The sequence below is a fragment of the Nelumbo nucifera genome, chromosome 1 (assembly GCF_055504915.1).
Source record: "Nelumbo nucifera cultivar China Antique chromosome 1, China Antique-T2T, whole genome shotgun sequence".
Lineage (NCBI taxonomy): Eukaryota > Viridiplantae > Streptophyta > Magnoliopsida > Proteales > Nelumbonaceae > Nelumbo > Nelumbo nucifera.
In genome coordinates this window covers 109,480,937-109,490,938 of record NC_142649.1, presented here as the reverse complement: position 1 = coordinate 109,490,938, position 10,002 = coordinate 109,480,937, and the positions used below count along the sequence as shown (strand labels likewise).

Here is a 10,002-nt window from a genome sequence, read left to right as displayed (position 1 = left end):
TATAAATGATGACGGGTTTAGGTCTTTAGGATTAGATATGCAAACTGAATCAACTTGGGTTAAGAGACCATTTTGTTAAGTTGACTAACTGAGTGGACTACCCAGATACATGCGCATGCGCATGCTCTAGCTATTTATTATGAGTATGGACTTTGGACCAATTCTCAATGGACTGAAGTTTCCACAGTGCAGACTGGGGGAGAGGTTGCTATACAAAAGTGGGTGCAGACTGCAGACTGATCGCATCATGTCTCAAACTTTAATTGCCACGCGGGTGGTAAGGGGACTCCACTTCAATTCTCCTTCCCCTCTGGCCTCTGCTGAGTGCTGACCTCCCAAGTCCAAAACATGGAGGAGTATTAAGCATGCATTGGCGCATTAGAATTGGCTAATCTTGAGAGCTGCTTGGGCGATAATTAATGTATATTGGGACATTGGCCAACTGGTCAATGTTGTGACTCGCCCATCACCAGATATCTGTAATTCTGTGTTTGTTATCCCTCATCCAGACCCATTGATCATTTTGATACCACCATAAAATTTCATCAAGGCCCATAATACAAAAAAAGAAAGGGGTCGACTATGATACATGAAAGAAATGATATTGGAAAAAGCTTACAGATAAATCAACTGATATCATAAACAAAAGAGGTGACCGCTGGTATCATAAAAGCTCCTCTCCATGCTTTCGACGGAACGGGATCTGTTCCTCACAGGTACATCCACCGTGTATGGGGAACATCTCTCGTAAATAATAATTTATGAGTATGGAAAATGTTTCCAATGCATGGTAAGACGTGCGATGTGAGGTCGGCGTGAGGCGTCCTCTGTGAGGAGCAGATCCGGTCTCACTTTTGATGGAAAAATTGATTTGAAAGCTACATCCCCTTTTACTTTTAGGTTGTTTGTCCATTTGAAAGTTATATTTTTTTAACTCTTTTTGATATATATAAATAATAAAGTGATTTCAGTAGAAAGAAGATCGCCTCTTTAATTGACATTTGAACAAATTAAAGAAATGTTTAACTATAGGAGACTTGTTTTCTTTGCTTATATGAATCTCCCTTGTTTAAAAAGAAAAAGGAAGAAGAAGAAATCAAAAGTAATTTGTTTATTTATTTATTTTTTGAGGGGGAAGCATCCAGCGGATGAATTTTGATGATACCAGTTAATTGGCCGTAAGCTTTTCTGATATGATCTTTCCGATATCATAATCAAACCCTTTTCCTTATTCTTCAGGATGAGCTTTGACAGTCAATTGTCGATTTGAGGGCTGCCTAGGCTAGGTGATAATTCTGGTTGCTGCGTCTAGGTTCATGGCATTTCTATTATGTTTATAATAATGGCAATTTCAACCTTGCCAATTATATGGTGGTGCCCTCATAACTTTCTAAGGATCAAATTGACTTTTTTCTTATAAATTAAGGCTGCGTTTGAAAACGATGCAAATATGTAAAGTGTAAAATGGTTCGTATAAATTGTAAAGTTGGGTTAGCTTTGCATTGACAAATTTACCTTCTTACCAAACAGATTTTTAGGTTGAATTTGGAAGGAATACAAATGCAAATATGTAGAACGCAAAATCTTATATTTTGTATGTATTTATGCTGTAATGGATGCCTGAAAGAATGGTAGGATCCATCTAATGGACGCCATAAAGGTTGCGGAATGGGTGGGGCGAATTTCAAAAATTTCCTACCTTCTCCCAACTGGGAATCATATTCCCTGAATTTAGAATACAATATTCAAGGATCTACTTGAACCCTAATCAAACCAGATCTGTACCAAAAGATAAATGGGAGGATTATACCTGATCCGGAGAAGCAGTATCTCCCAAAGTTGGTGTTCACGCCCAAAGAATGCTCCAAGATCTGTCCCTGCTGAAGATGACACAGCTGTGGATGGAACAGAACCAGCAGGGTGCGTCCTACACACTGGATCCTTCACAAGAATCCCCTGGATGTACTAAACACTGAATTCTTTCAGTCTTTCTTGCAAGACTGATGTCAAGAACTGGTTTCTTGACTTTCTTTTCTGCAAAGATCGAATCTTGCAACAATGCAGATGGCGGCGGCAGGAGGAGATTTCCAGAAACGAAAAGGCTGAACTGTTTTCTTTTCTGGAGAGAATGAGATCTAATCTCAATTCGCAGGAACTTTTCTTGCTCACCAGAACCTCTTGGATCGAAATCTTATTTCTCTCTCTTTTGGTTCATTCGAAATCTCCTCTCTTTTCTTCTTGATTAAGAAATCTCCTAATTAGGAGTTATCCCAATCCAAATCAGTATTTGGATAGGGGATAATCTTAATCCCTTTCCCAGATAGAGTTAGCTTACTCCTGATCTTATCAGGAGGTTACCAGATTCAAATCTGATTTGAATTTGGTCTCTAAGAGTGGATAAGGCTAAGAGCCCAATCCTTTTTGCTAACTTCAATCTCAAATTCGCCCCATTGATGGGTGATCATATCAGCCCACTTCGAAATGGGCTTTTGGCCCATTAAGCATTCAGTGTTTAATTAGTTTCCAATCTACTGCCCAGTTGGGCTTCTTTGTATGGCGTGGGACCCAAGCATTGATCTACACACCAGCCACATGGGTTCGGCCCAGCCTTTAATAGAAGGCCCAGCCAAATTCACTGAAAATCTCAATGAACCCCTTGAGTCCATCGTATGAACCCTATGGGCCCAACACTTACATTAAGTGGTCCCTGGGCCAAGCCATCTTATAAAAACCCAGGGACTGTGGGCAGGTGCAAGATTAGCCCATCAGGTATTATCCTAAATGGTCTTACACTTAACCTCTCAGCCCTTAATGATCAAGCACTGCCCGACAAGAGAGGACCTCTCCCTCGGCTGCAAGGAACAGTGCCGCACTCTCCTCTCACATGGATCCCGGGAATTAAAACCATTTGCAAACATTTTGAAACCGTACATATATATGTAAATATATTAATTTTGCAAAAACAAAATTCCAACGATTGAAATCAACTGCCGGCAGTTTGGTTTCCATCAGAGAGAGTGCATTCCCGATCATTACCCTTTGTCCGACAAAGTGGCTGATTCTGTCACTATGACCACCCACTCAGATGAATTCTCAAACTGCCCCAACATACCCAGGTTTTGATCCCCACTAAGGATCTCACTGATTGGCATATCAAAGGCAGCCTGATCCAGCACCTAGTGAAGTGTCATAATCGAGTCTAGGGGTCAGGTGTAACTTTCCAGTTTTGCCCATCTATCTCCAAGGTCCAGGGCTAGACTAGAAATCTGGTCCGGTTCAAGGATTCAAGTAATCCCATGCTGTATGTGCCTCGGGTCTTACCCTGATGGCTGAGACAGGCCATCCCAACACTTGGTGGCACACCAGTATCAGCCTTGGCAGGATAAATCTCCCCAGACTTATCCAACGGCTGTGAACTTTTAAAACTAACATGAGTCTCTATAAATGTCCAGTTTTAGGGTTTTACACAGAATTAAACCAAACAACATGAATCAAACATGCACTTTATTTATTTCCACTAAACAACAAAAGTACATCAAAATGATTGAAGCTAAGGGCATACAAAACTGTCTAACAGTAATGGATGCATGCACCAATTTCAATAAAGCATATGCTTTTTTTTTTATCAAAAGCACACTTGAATGGAAATTTACTTCTTTTTATTGATGTACTTTTACATCTTATTGTTAATGTAAATATGCATTGGTCTATCATTTGTCAATGTAAAAATGTAATATTGCCAAACACATCCAAAAGTTAACCAGAATGCAAATTTACCCTGAACCGAGATTTACACTCCATTTGCTTACTTTTCCAAACGCAGCCTAATTGTTAATTCAGACATTTTATATTGGTAGTCAATATTTTAGTTCAGCTTTCTAACAGATTTAGTTCAAATAATGCTATGGTACTTGTGTCATTGTTCTTTAATTTATCATTAAGAATGCCTTATTTTAAAGGATAACTTTCATATTAATACTAAGTATTTTGGGGCTAGTTTCACTTTAGAGATCGGCTTCAGTCAGTGCAACCCGTGCTCACACCGTTGGAACAGCTTCTTACGACCTTACATTGGGAATATCTCCCCATGAAATAAAGCACAGAAGTATGGAGATATTCCTAATGCAAGGCTGTAAAGACTGCTTGAACAGACTTTGTGCTAATTGAAGCCGAATTCTTCACTTTAGTACTCAAACTTCAAAACATGCCATTGCATCACCTAATTAAATTCTAGAAAACTGCCAATTTTGTACTTGCCATTGGCAGCAGTCACTTATCTGTAACAAGTGATGATATATACAACTTAAAATGCCAAAACTACTCTTTTTAATATTTTTAAGACCATTTTAACTTGATTGTCTTCCCTGGCGATAACAAGAATTACTCATCTTCTCTATCAACAACGGTGGTCTAAGCCCCCTTTGTTATGGATTGAATATCTAAAAAAAAGAGATTATGATGATGACAGTCTAAACCCCTTTCCCAGGCAACTACATCACCTTCTCTGGCAATGTTTTTCCATATAACTTCTTTGGCGGGAAGCACTGGTTCTTCTACCAAAAAGGTTAGGGGATAAAATGAATAGTAATGCCCAATCACAATAAAAAGGGATTTAAACATGGCTATTTTGGCCATTTCAAAATTATGTTTTTCTCACCAAACCAAAACTCAAAAGATATTTGTATTCTTTCACATGCGATCTAACATGTTTTAACAATTTTGGACTAAACTAGCAATTTTTAAGAGTTTAAGTAAGGTTCGAAATTTCGATATGTATCGGGGGCCTCCTTCCTGATATGCCCCTCCATGGGGTGTTTTGGGATTTTGACCGGTTCAGGGGTTGGATGGACCTTAAACCGGCCCCTCTAAGTCAGATTTGAAAAAAAAAAAAAAAACTATCGATATTGCCTGATATGCCTTTACCAACATATCGGTATTTTGAACCTTGAATTTAAGTACTTCACTAACACATTTTGAAGTTTGGATGCTAAAGTAAGACTAGCCCCAAAGTACAAAAATACCCTATTTTAAATTTTAACTAAAGGGAAGACTGTAACTTTGGAATTAGTAAGGTATTATATATAGAATTTTTCTGCACCAAAATTAGTCATATTCAAACTATCAAATACCAAGAATGCCCCTATTCTTTTGCCTTCAATCCATGTTTTTTTACTCGAACTATTGATTTTTCATGTTTAATTCTTCTAATCTATCTCACCCCTGCTTTGCCCCTCCCCCCTCTCTTAGGTCAAAATAAATTAAATTTCATTAAAAAAACAGAAGAAGGAAAAACTAAGCTTAAGTTTCATTATTATGTTAAAAATATAATTTTCATTATATTGGCAGGTAGCTTAGGTTCAATTAATATGAATTAAAAGATAAAAGTAGTTCCTTTCAAATGTTTGGATGTCACTTCCATCTTCAATGGTTTTGGTTGGTGATCAAGTGCTAGTGTGCTACCGACGTCACTACTTTTGTTTTAGTTGACATAGCCGTAAACAAACTCACTATTAATAAGGGTATTTAATGAGTTCACATCTAGGTCTCGACCACAAATCACAACGGTTTGATTACCTTGGATTTAGGGCTTGGTCTTAGGTGGTTAGGTAACTCAATTTTCAAATCGAAGACTGCCTAAAATATTGTCCTAATCAGAATTCATGATTCTTGGGTTGATTTGTTAGCTCAATCACCTAAATTCAATTCAAGATCAGTTCAATAGTTCTGTTTTTCAAAATTAAAGCAACTATCATGTTAGAAAAATAAAAAATAAAAAGATTTTTCCAGCCTGGTGGTTGTTTGTGTTATAGTTCAAAATATCGATATGTATCGGCCTGATACTTATCATTCTGGGACCTCTTCGATAAGCCTTTATAGTGAGTGTATCGGGAGTCTGACCGGTTCAGGGGGTGGAGGAGCCCTAAACCAGTTTCAAAAAAAAAAACATTATCGATTCCCCTGATATACTGTATCGATATTTTGAACCTTGCTTTGTGTTTCGAAAAACAAAACCATTCATGTTGGCGATTACTAAATTTGACAGGTATAGCTGTGGGGAATGAATAAAATAATTTGATTCTGATTCTTTCAATGATGTTCAGAAATTCTTCATGATCCGGGAAAAAGCGTGCTAAACTCGTTAGTCATTACTACTCTTAATGATCTGGGGATTTCAGAAATTCTTCAGAATATTGCTTCTAAGACGCAAATACTCCCCAAAGAGTTGTTAGGATTAAATGACTGTGTGGGTCAGCCTGCACTTGGATGCGACTTGATACGATGTTCTTTAATCTCCACTGATGAGCAACCTTGTTGTTCAGGCAGGAGATTACCAGATTGGAATCCTCCTCGATTATAATGGAATACTCTTTGAAATTCAAGGCTAGGTTGTGGGCTTCCCACGCCTCGCTTGGTTGATAGTAGACTCCCCAATTTTGTAAGGTTTAAAGTCCAGGATCTTCCCTGTACAGTTACGAGCTATAGCGGCAACCGAATACCTGTTACTAATGTTGCAAGAAGCAAAATTAATTTTGATGATTCCAGGCCTCGGATGCTTCCAAATAATCTGTCGGGGATGGGGGTGGGGGGGCGCACCAGATCAAGGATTACATTTATAGTAGCAGAATGTTGCTGTGAGTTGTAGTGCAGTACTTCCTGTGGAATTTTTTTTTTCTTGCTTGTAATATAATATTACTGGATGGATACAAAAAAGATCTGATACATCACAGATGATTGATTCCTAGTCTATGAGAAGAAATTGTATTCATAACCCACAAAGACGAGGACTTCTGAACAAACTTGTACAATTCTAGACATGAGGGGACAGTGATTAACTTGTTTGTATGATAAATATGAAATTATTCACCATATTCATAATGTAGCAACTTATTTCATAAAGCAGATGAAGGTACAGATATAATGATGAATTTAGCAATAAGCTTCATGGAATTTTAATCTGCATCAATCCAATCTTGTGCTTGTGCCTTTCTAAGTCCATGTTGATGACAGTCTAACTCCTTTGCGGTAAAGTATTTTGATGTTCAAATTCTGTAGCAGGTGGCAGATTCAAAAGACATTGGCATCATAAGAAGAGGAAAAATTACATAACTTGTCATGTTCTTAGATATCAAGGACCTGACAGCTAACCAGTTCAGCAGAACCAAAACTTTTAGTGGCAATGACCTTCCAGACATCTCTTTCTGCTTCTGCAAATGAGCTTTGTCGTTCACATGGAGACACTGCTATAGGAGATAGGCTTAAATGACTGTGTGGGTCAGCCTGCAGGACTGTAATGTCATGATTGGCATCTTTAGTAATTACATGAAGCTTTCTAAGAAAACCAGCAAGTAAATAGGGAGATTCGGAATCAGTATAATCACGAATAGGGACCTTCTCTATAACAACTTTCCAAGTATCTTCTTGGGAATCATATAACTTGATCTTGCCACTATCTAGAGAATTAGATGGATCTAATGCATATAACTCTTCATCTACTACAACACCCAATTTTGTTCCAGCCTGCTTTGCAGGCCAACCCTCCCCCATGCCAACTGGCATTTCATCCCAGGAATTTGTTTCAGGATCATAAACCTCTCCTCCAACATCAATAAAAAAGGGCCAAGAATATAGACTCTGAGGTACACATAGCCTTCCCCTATATGAAGTCATTCCAGTGGCAATAGGTTTTAGCATGTCAGCCAAAAAGGCAGTAGGTAACACTTGAGCTCTTGAGAATGGCATGTTTGGTACTTGGGACCATACCCCAGTCTGAGGATCAAATACTTCAGCGGATTGAAGAGGAGTACATCCACCTTGACTGATACTGACCCCTCCAATAGCATAAAGTTTGTTGTTTAAGATGCCAGTCTTACAATAGGCCCTACCCATGGACATTGAGGTCATTTCTTCCCACACATTTTGAATTGGATCATATCTCCAAACACATCTCATGGCTGAAACTCTAGAGAATCCACCTAAAACATAGAGACATCCATCAACTGCCCCAACAGCACAACCACAAAATGGCATTCGATCAAATCCATCCCTCCTTCCAAGCCATCCTCTGATGGCATCTGCAATCTTGATACTTGAGCCAATCACATTCCACATCCGAAGCCCATACAATGCCCTCCTAGATTCTTCTTTGTCAGCAGCATTTGGCATTGGTGGCAACCGCTGCCATGTTCTGGAAGAAGGGTCCAACGCATGCCATAAAAGCTTATCACTATCAACCTTAGTCAATAAATAAAGCCATTCTTCTGTTGTTCCAAGTTCTTTTCTCCAACTGAAGAGTTCTGAGCTCGTAACTGCATTTTTCCAGCTCCTTGATACCAACTTCATATTCAAGTAGTTAACTCTTGGAAGTCTAGCAAGGATTTGTAGTGATAACTCATCAGGGAGACTAGGAATCAGTCTTGGATTCTCCTGACTATCACTTGAGAACATTCTCTGTCTCTTGCAGGTTTCCCTTTGAGAAACCTCACTGTACTCACTTGCCCTAGCTCTGTTACCAGACAAGCTCAAAAAAGCCCCCATCTAAACCTTTCTGATAACTTGATATCCAGAGAGGATCCAGACCTTCCAAACTTCTTAATTTATTTCCTGTGCAGGATAAGCTATATCATTGTATTCCAACCCATCAAAAGTCCTGTAATCCAAATAAACAAGTAGAATCTACAGAGTAGCATCAGTGTATGAAACATGTATATCCCAGAGATAAATCTCTGCATATGTGCAGTAATGAAGAATGGTTTACAGGCATATCCAATCTACTTTTCATCAAAACAGTCAGAGAACTAGCAATATAAGGTTTCAGGACTGAGCTCTTGAAGCCTATATAACTTCATATATTGCTACTGAAAATTTCATTGAAATTAATGAAAGAAACCAGAACATAAAATCCACTATACTTTGAGAAAGCCAAATTAAAATCCTAAAAGTTATACATAACCAGTGGGCAGAAATTCAAATAACTATGGAAAAAAATTCCAGCTTGAATACTTCTAGCAGATCCTAGTTTCCCAATTTATCAACAAAAGAGCAGTTAATTCCCTTTAATTGGTAACAAATGTCAACCAAAGCAGTAGAATAACTGAAAAGGCAACAAAGAAATTCGACAGAACTATAGTGTAGTTCGTAATTTTATATCACTCAAGTACGATAAAGAAAATAACGAAGCTGATACAATGTAACAATAGGAAGAAGAAAACCCTAATTCCCCGCCACATACAGCAAAATTAAGCCACAAACCAAGATACAACCCCTGGCACAAGAAAACGTCCCCAAATGCCGTTGTTCATTCAACCAGAACAATATTCGAAAAAAGGACAACCGAACAAACAAGAATTCTCACGAACAAATGCGAAACCCCGATGGCTACCCGCCAAAACTTTGCGGAAACAAAAATAGAAACGGAGGTTTCTAGATCAACATTACTCTGATCGTCGAATTGTGAGAAAAATGAACGAGAAAATTACCTGGTAAGACCTGGAAAGCTCCCAAAATAAACCCTAATCGGATGTTTAAGATATTTCCCCGCAGTTGCTTCCAGGCCTTATTGCATGATGGACGAGGACGACGACATTCTCTTTCTCTGCTTCCCAATTTCCACAAAGTTAAGTGTGATCCAGTAGGAGTACTTCAATAAACAGAAGCGTCAGATTTGATCAAGATTCGAGTCCAACGGTTGATTTGATTTATAAGTCATCATGGACACGTTTTTTCTGCGGTAGATTCTCAGAATCTCAAGATCCCTCCCTTGAAAGAAGAATGTTGGCAGTTGGCGCAAAGCCGAGATCGGCTTCCGTGTTTACAAGACCGTGCTAAGGTGTGATATTCCCAATAGAAGGCAATAAATAACTGTGCGACCGATGAACACGGTCTTGTAACTTGCGAGCACGTGCTAGTGTTTTACATTGTGAGTATGTCACCATTCACGCAAATAATCTGTGAATGTAATGCAAATTTTTTTTAATTAAAATTATTTATATTTTTTAAGAAAGA

The 10,002-nt window shown here is 38.5% G+C and overlaps 1 pseudogene across 2 annotated transcripts; it reads right to left on the bottom strand.

Annotated features, from left to right (window-relative positions):
- Positions 1-6,651: 6,651 nt before the first annotated feature.
- On the bottom strand, positions 6,652-9,634 carry LOC104605903 (F-box/kelch-repeat protein At1g22040 pseudogene; annotated as a pseudogene). Of its 2 annotated transcripts, none has more exons than XR_016078813.1 (2): positions 9,477-9,634; positions 6,652-8,647 (listed from the first exon to the last, which is right to left on the bottom strand). The product of XR_016078813.1 is annotated as an F-box/kelch-repeat protein At1g22040 pseudogene, transcript variant X1 (transcript). The 2 variants fall into 2 exon arrangements; XR_016078816.1 differs by having other exon boundaries at positions 6,652-8,673; positions 9,477-9,628.
- Positions 9,635-10,002: the final 368 nt, after the last annotated feature.